This window comes from Chinchilla lanigera, unplaced genomic scaffold, assembly GCF_000276665.1.
Source record: "Chinchilla lanigera isolate Chin_1 unplaced genomic scaffold, ChiLan1.0 scaffold00017, whole genome shotgun sequence".
Taxonomy (NCBI): Eukaryota; Metazoa; Chordata; class Mammalia; order Rodentia; family Chinchillidae; genus Chinchilla; species Chinchilla lanigera.
This window is the reverse complement of record NW_004955418.1, coordinates 14350528-14359467: the sequence shown is the minus strand read 5'-3', so window position 1 is coordinate 14359467 and position 8940 is coordinate 14350528.

Sequence of the window (8940 nt, the reverse complement as noted above, 5' to 3'; positions counted from 1 at the left end):
GAAACAAACAGAAACATAAAAATAAATTAAGAAGAAAATATAGTATTATTTTTAATAAGGTGAGAAAAATAAATATTAACTGAGAATTTTTTACATGTAAAATCATTTTGGAGTGAGGAAAACAAGAAACATTTTCAAACAAGGACTTTGAAAGCTTCCCACTAGAAGAATGATTAAAGTATATACATAACCAAGAGAAATGTAAACAACAGAAATTGATAAAATATTAACTATTGTAATATCAAGTGAAAGTAAATTTGTTTTCAATTGTAAAAGCAAAGTTTTATAAAACAGTAACACTGTTATATATAGTTTGATATAACACTGCTGTAAAATAACATATAGGAAGAATGCAAATTGTATGTTTAAAATATACTAACACATCATCATGTTTAGGAAAACTATGGAAAAACTGAAAAATGCCCCAATAGCATGGGCATAAATATATAAAGTCAAACCTTTTAATTACTTTTATGAGAAACACACATTAAGAATTTGCCTCTACTGCCACCTGACAAACTCAGTTACTATGAGGTCACAGATAAACCATTTAAAATCTTCCCTCTGTATGAAATGATGATATTCATGCTTGTCTTACTAAATTCATTGTTTTTCTTTCTAGTTGTGGTATATTGACAACTGGTGGTCAATTTGTAACACCCAGCTGAACTAAACCAGCATGGTGCTGGGTGTGGGAGACCCACTTGAGGACTGTTTCTGGCAGCATAAGAGGCAGAATAGAAGAAAAAGGGAGGCTGTTGGGAGCTGGTAGAAGCTGTTTGAGAAGCTGGTAGAGAGCTGCTGATTTACTTGGGCTATTCTTCTGGAGGACCTTTTCATGCTGGCTTTCCTGATAAACTTGGCTCGTTCTCATTGGAACAGGAGCTCGCGACCTTGTTGCTGAGAATGGCTATGGGTCACTTTGGGCGAGTTCTGGTCCTCCCTTTGAGCATCACTTTCTGGCTCCAGAGGGGAAGATGGTGTACTGCTTAGTCTCCTGCTTAGTCTCCTGGAGAAGTTTGTTGCATTAGCTTTTTTGATGGGAACTTGGCTCTCCTCATCATCAGAGGAGCTCTGGACCTCACTGTTCTGAGGATGACTGTGGTACGTTTGCAGGGAGCTTTGGTTCTTATGTTGAGTGTCACTTCCTTGCTCCAGTTCAGATTCCTCAGCCTGCTAGCCCAGGTCCTTCATCTGCTGACACAGACTTTCTAGCTTCCACCATTGACCTGTGGGCCTTCACAGTGTAGGTCCATGAAACAGGCCTGCATGAGATGTTGTCATGTGCTCTAGGCCTCCAATTGGACTGGTGGAAGGCACTGCTATGGGCTCTAGGTCTTCAGCTGTACTCATGCAGGACACTGCGTGGGATCCAGACCCTCAGCTGGATTCTTTGGTCTTTAGTATTTGGACAGACTTCCTGCATTCTCTTTGAATATGATTCTTTGGGTCACTGTTATAAATAATCTTATAAAATATGTGTCCTGTGTTGTTCCCCTTGAAAAAAACCTCAAACTACAACACTAATGAAGTTTAATAATAGATGCATATATACACATAAATACATATATACACATCTATATGGACATATGTATTGATACTAACTAGACATAAGATGAGAGAAGAAGAAAAATCAAAAGAAATAAAGATCTGTTATAAAAATGTAAGTATCACAAGGTGCATAACCCTGTACAGAAGGAAACAGACAAATAAGAAGGGGGACAGGGGGAGAAAAGAGACCACAAAAATCATGAAAGAGCTATCACTAAGATGTTGATCCAAGGGGATACAAATAAACAAAAACACATTTTCTTTGGTACCTTGCACTATTTAAATCAATCGGGAAATAGCAAGTAGCATTCTTCATTACTTTATAAACCAACAAGTTATCAACAGTAAAATAGACATGGTACTTGACTTTAAAGTGTGCCCTAAGGACCCCCTCCCACCATATAAACAACAGAAATTTATCTCTCACAATTCTGGAGGCTGAGTGGTCCAAGATGGAAGGTTTTAGGCAGGATTGGTGCCTGCTGGAGGCTCCCCTCTTCTTCCAAGAGGACACTTTGATTCTACCTCTCTTAGGAAGAGAGGAACCCTGCCTCCTCACATGTCAGAAAGGACAGATGGGCAGGAGAGCACTTAGGCTTTGAGGAGCCCTTTCGTAAGGGTACTAACCCCATTCAACTCTGCTCCTCTGATATTATGGAAACACAGGGCCAGACATAAAATAGGCATTCGGTACTCTATTGTTGAATGGAATTGAATGAAGTAAGCCCAGGAATTTCAAAGGGCTCCAAGTTGAAAATGGAGCGCTAGAAAAGCCATATGTTGTAAAGAATAATGAACACTTTGGGCTTAATTTTTGGAACATAGTAGGTATGTACACTAACTAAGGACAAGAATGGATGTGGACAGAACTGTGAAGCAAGCATGTAGGGGTTCAAACTGGCTTCTAGAACATCCTTGCACCTTGATAGCCCCATATGTGAAATAGTCATAATAATAATTTGCCCACCATGAAGGCTAGGAAAATTCAATCATGTCTGAAATATACCTATATGATGCCTAGCTTACAGAAAGTCCCCAGTAATTTGAATTTTTAATCCCATTCCCAAATATTGCCTACATTGATAAATCAAGTTGGAGGTAGTGGAAATAAGACACAGGACCATAGTTAAAAGCAATAAAGCAGACCATCTCCCCTCCCACATGGCTCATCAAGGTTCCCACATGCCTATATCTGGTAATCCAAGCAACTACTTTGAAGATAACAATATGCAAAATAATAACCATTGTTAATTCCTATCATCTTGTTTTGAAATTATATATCTTTTCTATTTTTTATTCTCTTTAAAATAAAAACAAATAAATAAAAATTTTAAAAAGCAGATGAAATTTAGAAGATATTGTGAATATAAAAACAAAGTTTGGCAAAACAGGGATAAGTACAAAAAATTAAATGTAACCTACAAGATCTGGGGGTATAGGAACAACAGTGATGATTTACATCCTGCTGTGGGAAATAAGCACAAACTACGTTATCAGCTGTTTACAATATTCCTGTCCAAAGTTCTAACAATGTAACTATCATGAAATTACTGTGAACTTGTTTATTAATCAGGTTCTCATTCCCTGCTAGAGGCCCTGTCTACCACTCCAATAAGTAATTGCCCAAATTAGTTGTCAGCATTGAGCTTATTGATAAGCAATTAAAGGACAACACATTTTGTAATTGCAGCAGTCAAAAAATGGCTAGCATTGTAAGGTTTGCAGTTCCCTGTAGCAGAATAAGAACAGAAGTAAAAGGCACAGACATGTTAATATAATCAGTCCACTGTAGAATTCATAATAGGTCTGCTGGCAGCGGACTCCACCACTGGTTTGAAGATCTTGTCTCTCTATGGCCACATGTTTCAGGATGGTATCGATAAGATGATTTATGACAAGTTAAAAATTCTCTTTATCAGGTAGATCTGGTGGATCCTGGGAGAAGGAATCTAGCATATTTACTGTTGATTTCATCTGTATGGTTACTTGGAGTTTGGCAGTCTCTAGGTAAAATAATTTTTTTGGAGAAATTAGTATTACTATGGTGTTGTTTCATACATCTTGTAGTTATACTTTCTTGTTGGATGTTTAAGAGTAAGTTAAAGTGAGACCTGTACTAATTAAAATTAACTTCTTTCTATCTATCAAGGTCAGCTAAATCTTCTCAGGATTTACCTTGGTACCATGTATAGTGCCTGTCAGTTCTTCTGTCAGTGTCAGCCCTATAGATGAGTCACAGCCAGTGCTTGACCAAATTGCTTTCTCTGAAAGCTTGGGAGATTTTTCTTTCCCAGTGCCCCTCCTTAGGCACACTATGCACTGTAGAATAACTTTCCTCTGTGGTTCCACAATCTCCTTGATTAGAAGATTAGGGACTCTTCTGTCTAGGGTTCTCACTGACCTTGGAGGGCTAGAGCAAAAATATTGACTATCCTCTTAGCCCATCTATCTTTCTAAAGCTCAATTGTTTTAGAGGTTTTGATAAGCAATTACAATTTAACCAGGAGTTAAATTTTTGGTCTCCAAACCTCAATTGTTGAACACCCAGAAGAGAAGGTTAATGACATTACATAGTAGTGGGCATACCTTGAAATATAAAGCATAGTCAGACAACTGTTATTTTTTACCAACAAAGGATGTTCTAGTAGTTGAATCCCTACAGAATGCTAACAGAAAAGAGCTATATAGGTTTACAGAGAAATCTGAAATCAGATTCAGATTAGTATTACTATGGTGTTGTTTCATACATCTTGTAGTTATATATAGTAGAGTAGTTAAGAGCAAGTAGTTAAAAGCAATAAAGTTCAGAGTAGTTAAGAGCAAGTAGTTAAAAGCAATACGTAGTTATACATAGTAGAGTAGCATAACAGGCATGATGACACATTTTAGAATACTGTACATTGGTAAGGCATGAATACATTTAATACACCATGAAACTAGCAATAATGAATGGTCATTATTTTGTTTCTTAATTTAGTTGTGTACCAAGAACATTTTTTAATCAGAAAGCTTTACTGTCTTATTTTTAAAAACTTAACCTTTTGATGATGACCAATGTGAATATATCACAATAATATATTTGAATAATGTTTATTGGGGTGTCTCTCATAAGGCTATGGAGATTATTGGACCTTCCCATTAATGAACAAGGACTGAAAGAATGTTTCCAGGCAGCTGCTTCCATATTCATTAACTGGAGTCCTGACCTCACCCTCAGAAATTTTTGTTTAATTAGCTTATAAATTTTTCATAACCCATGAAAATACAATCTCAACACTGAACACATTGAATTTGAACAATGAGAGACTCTCAAGTCATAATACATAAACGTTAATATGTATGACATTTATAAAACCAATTTTGACATCATTTTGACCAGTTGGTAACAGTGGTAGATGCATATCCTTAATTTTAGATGACATTCATCTATAAGCCAAATTAAATTATAGACAAATGTTTCAAAAATTCAAAAGGAAGAAAAATTTGTTGAGCTCAAATAAAACAACTGTTTACAGATTTGACAAAGAGACAAACAAACAAAAACACACACACAAAACAATTTGCTTACAAAAACAGAGTGCACTCAAATATATTTTTGGCCAAATTGAATTATAATAGTTTTTTAAATTTGTAATCATAAAAAGACAAGTCAGAACTTTTTTTTCAAATAGGCCAATTAGCAGAGATCTTTTATGAGAAGAATTTGAAAAAAATAAAAATCTTTTGTCTAATTTAGGTCCAGTCATATCTGGATCATGATAAATCTCATGTGGAGAATCCGCCCAAGTAATGGGTCTGAGTAATGGTGGATTAGAAGCATAAGTCCAATACTCTGTTCCTGAAACAGGCTTCAAACATAGGATACTGCCAGTGATTTCTCCTTTTGTGGCTGCTTGTTCCTTTAAAATCTGTAAATTTCTAGATAGAGCCATATGGGATGTTCTTTAGAAATGCTCCGGAGCTCCTGCCTAAGTGTCTCTACTGGGAGCTCTTTTGTTTTCTCTGTGTCTGAGTCTAAGACTTTTGACTGTAAGCACTGCAACAGACTTAAAACTGAATGAAATAGGTTCCAAGTTGAAAATGTCTCAGGAAAAATGATTTTTCCTGTACTGTGTGCCTTTTTAAGATTTTTTTCCAACTCTTTCCCAATCATCAATTTCCATGTACATGTCCAGTGAAACCATGAAATATATTTGGTTACCTCTTGTAACATTTTTATTAGGTCTTTTTTTGGCACACAAGCCCTTGAGTGTTTAAGCAAACTTTGGAGCAGCTTTATGTATCTTTGTTCCTCAAATGAAAATTTTTGGCCCATTTTACTCCTGGTTAAAAATGGATTGTTCACAACATGGAGACTTACTCCCATTCTTTGTGGAATGCTTCTCTTCCTTCCTTTCTCCAGGCATCCCCAGCTAAGTTTTTGTCCTATGAAGACCTTCTCCATCTCCCACTTTCTACTCTAGGTAGACATACTCATTCAGGCTAAAAATTTCCAGTCCAAGGACTATAGGTCCCTGTACAGGTGCCAGATATTGGGTTAATAATATCCCTTAGTCATTGTGGGCTGATTATGCCTACAATCTCCCAAACAAGTGTACAGAGAAAGCTAAATAAAAAAAGTCAAATGGAATGTTTTCAGGGCTCCAGGAGGATCAAAGCCCTCTCACAGAATTTGAGGTTCTCTCAGCACTAAGACCATAACCTTCTCCTGGAGGGCCAATATTTGTTTAGTTATCAGAACAAGGGAGGGGAGTACTCAAGAAGTGCTGAACCACTCAAGGATTTCTCCAAGTAAGGTATTAAATTAACCCACCCAGGAGTGAGATGCTTGAGGCTATTCTCTCTATCTAGTTGAGACTGTATCCAAGTATCCTTGGCTGTGATCTTGTCTTATCCTTTAAGGCTTTCTGGCTTCATCTGCCATTACAGGCCTTAGAAGGGATTAGTGACTCACAGAGGTTACTTACTATGAGTCCACTGCCCATTTCCAGACAAGGAGCCTAGGCCTTGGACAGATTCACAAGTAAATATGAAAAACCAATTATTTAATTTAAGTCCTGTTCAGGGCTGTTTCATAGTGTTCTCCATCAAACATAGCATTGGAAAAAGGAACTTTGCCCATATCCAATGTGATATGGGAATTAATTTTTCAATAAGTCTATATCATTTTCTCACTAATTACCTGAGGTCCCAGGATTTCCTCTAAAACTTCCAGTGAAGCCTTATGATAAGGTGTGCTGACCCAAAACATGAAAAAAAAGATCTAAACTTCAAAGTGAGGTGGAGGTTGAAACATCATGTAATGCATACACATAACAGATCAAAGAGTGGCGTATCTTAGCCCACTAATCTTGCTATGACAATGCCTTTCCCCATGGTATGGACAGAGCCAACAAAGGTCAATAAGACCATTTGTAGATTACAGTACTGACCACATCTCTATTCAATCCACACAATCACATACACAGATTTAGACAGAGTATTGCCTCTTGACTCCTTGATTGATGGATATTTCTGGAAGACTAACATTTTTTTGAAAGTTGACTTTATAATTTAACATACCTACATTCTTTCATTTTAATTTTCTTGGATGGAATTTTTTCCAAAATAAATCTCTTACCTAATTATTTCAATAAAGAACATTAATTGCTCATGTTTATCATTATAAAGAATGATTATTGAAGCCTTAAATGTTTGAACTCCCACAAACAATATTTTCACTAGGAATTTATATTATAAAAGTGCCCAAATATTTTACTACAAGATCAGTTTCCTAAATACACTATTTATACAGTGTATACATAAAAAGTCATTAAAATAATATAGGAAAATGATTAATAAAATATGCAACACTTACAATGTTGTTACAAAATGAAAAATGACAATGAACATGTCACATTATACATGAGCAGAATGTGATATGAAAATATTGTGATATGCAATGGTATAGAGATGCCCTTAAGACCTCAAGAACTACTATGGTTCTTTTCAGGTCATGTGTCTGACTCTTGAAGTGCTTCAGCCTTTTTCCATGCTGTAAGGCTGTCTACCCTGTATCCTCAATATTGCCAGTACACCTGTCCTCTTTTGTTTTATAGTCACAAGATTGAATAGGATGTCAGTGATCATCAAAACTAATCACCTTCTGAATGTTCAAGTCACCTGATTGACAAACCTGCCAAAATGCCATCCAGCTGGAACTTGTACCTGCTCACTTTTGACAGATCGATTCTATTGCTGCCTATTGCTCCTTTCAATTGTGTGAATTGCTTATCAATAACAAATCAAAATCTGTCCTGTTACAATGTGCATCTTTTGACTTTAGTGCTAACATTTGAAGACATTTAAATTTAAATGTCTTTTCTAATTTCTGTTCTTCAAAGGTCTGTTCTTCCACATAACCATCATGTACCCTAAATCACCACTTTTTCTCCATTTTTCACTCAATGAATCATTGTTAAGTTCCAATTTTGAGCTGGGTATTACTCTAGATATGGGAATAAAGCAACAAATAGATGAGGTTCTTACCTTCACCAAACTTACATCTGGTAAAAGATGATAAATAAGAAATCAACTTTAAAATAAAAAAAATTTTAAAAAATAATAAGAAGAAATCAAATGAGCAAAGAAGGTAATTACAGAGTATCAACATAATCCAAAGTTATCAGAAAGGGTTATTTCACAAAAGTCTCCTCTCAGGGGAAAAATCAAGAGAAAAGGCATTCAGGCAAGGAAAATAAAGGAAATTCACCCTCAGGTTAGAAAACTCTCAAAGTGATTGAGGAATATTAAAGGACAGAATCATGGCTGGAGAGGTGTGATATGGGAGGAGTAGAGGTCCTGAGATGATTTGGGAGAGTCAGGCAGCACCAGACTAAGCAGGGCCTTGATTCAAAGATAAGTGTTAGGCATGAAAATGATAAAATCATTTTTAAAAGACTCTTGCTGGCTAAATATTACAAATTCCTATAACCATTTGTTATAGGAATGATTGCATTTTTAAATCCTGCTCTAGAGTTTTTATTCTTCTACAGAAGTGAGCCAAAAACTGAAGAAAGCACTTTGAGAGTGACCTAATCATCTATAGGAAGTTGAAATAATCACCTCTTGCCTCTGATGTTCATCATCATTTAATACAGCTGAAGACTGAGGCTTTATTCGAGGTTTGCAAGGTTAGAAACCAAATTGAGAAGCTACTTGGGGACCAAAGCAAATAAATGCTGTTTGATTACCTAAAGCAGTGATTCTCAGTCTTACCTGCCCAACAAAAACACCTGGGGAGCTTTTTTAAAACCCCTACTGCCAGACACTTTCCCAGAACAATTAAACTGGAATCTCTGAGTGGATTCTTTAAAATATCCCCAGGTGATTTTCTTAGCATCCCCAAGG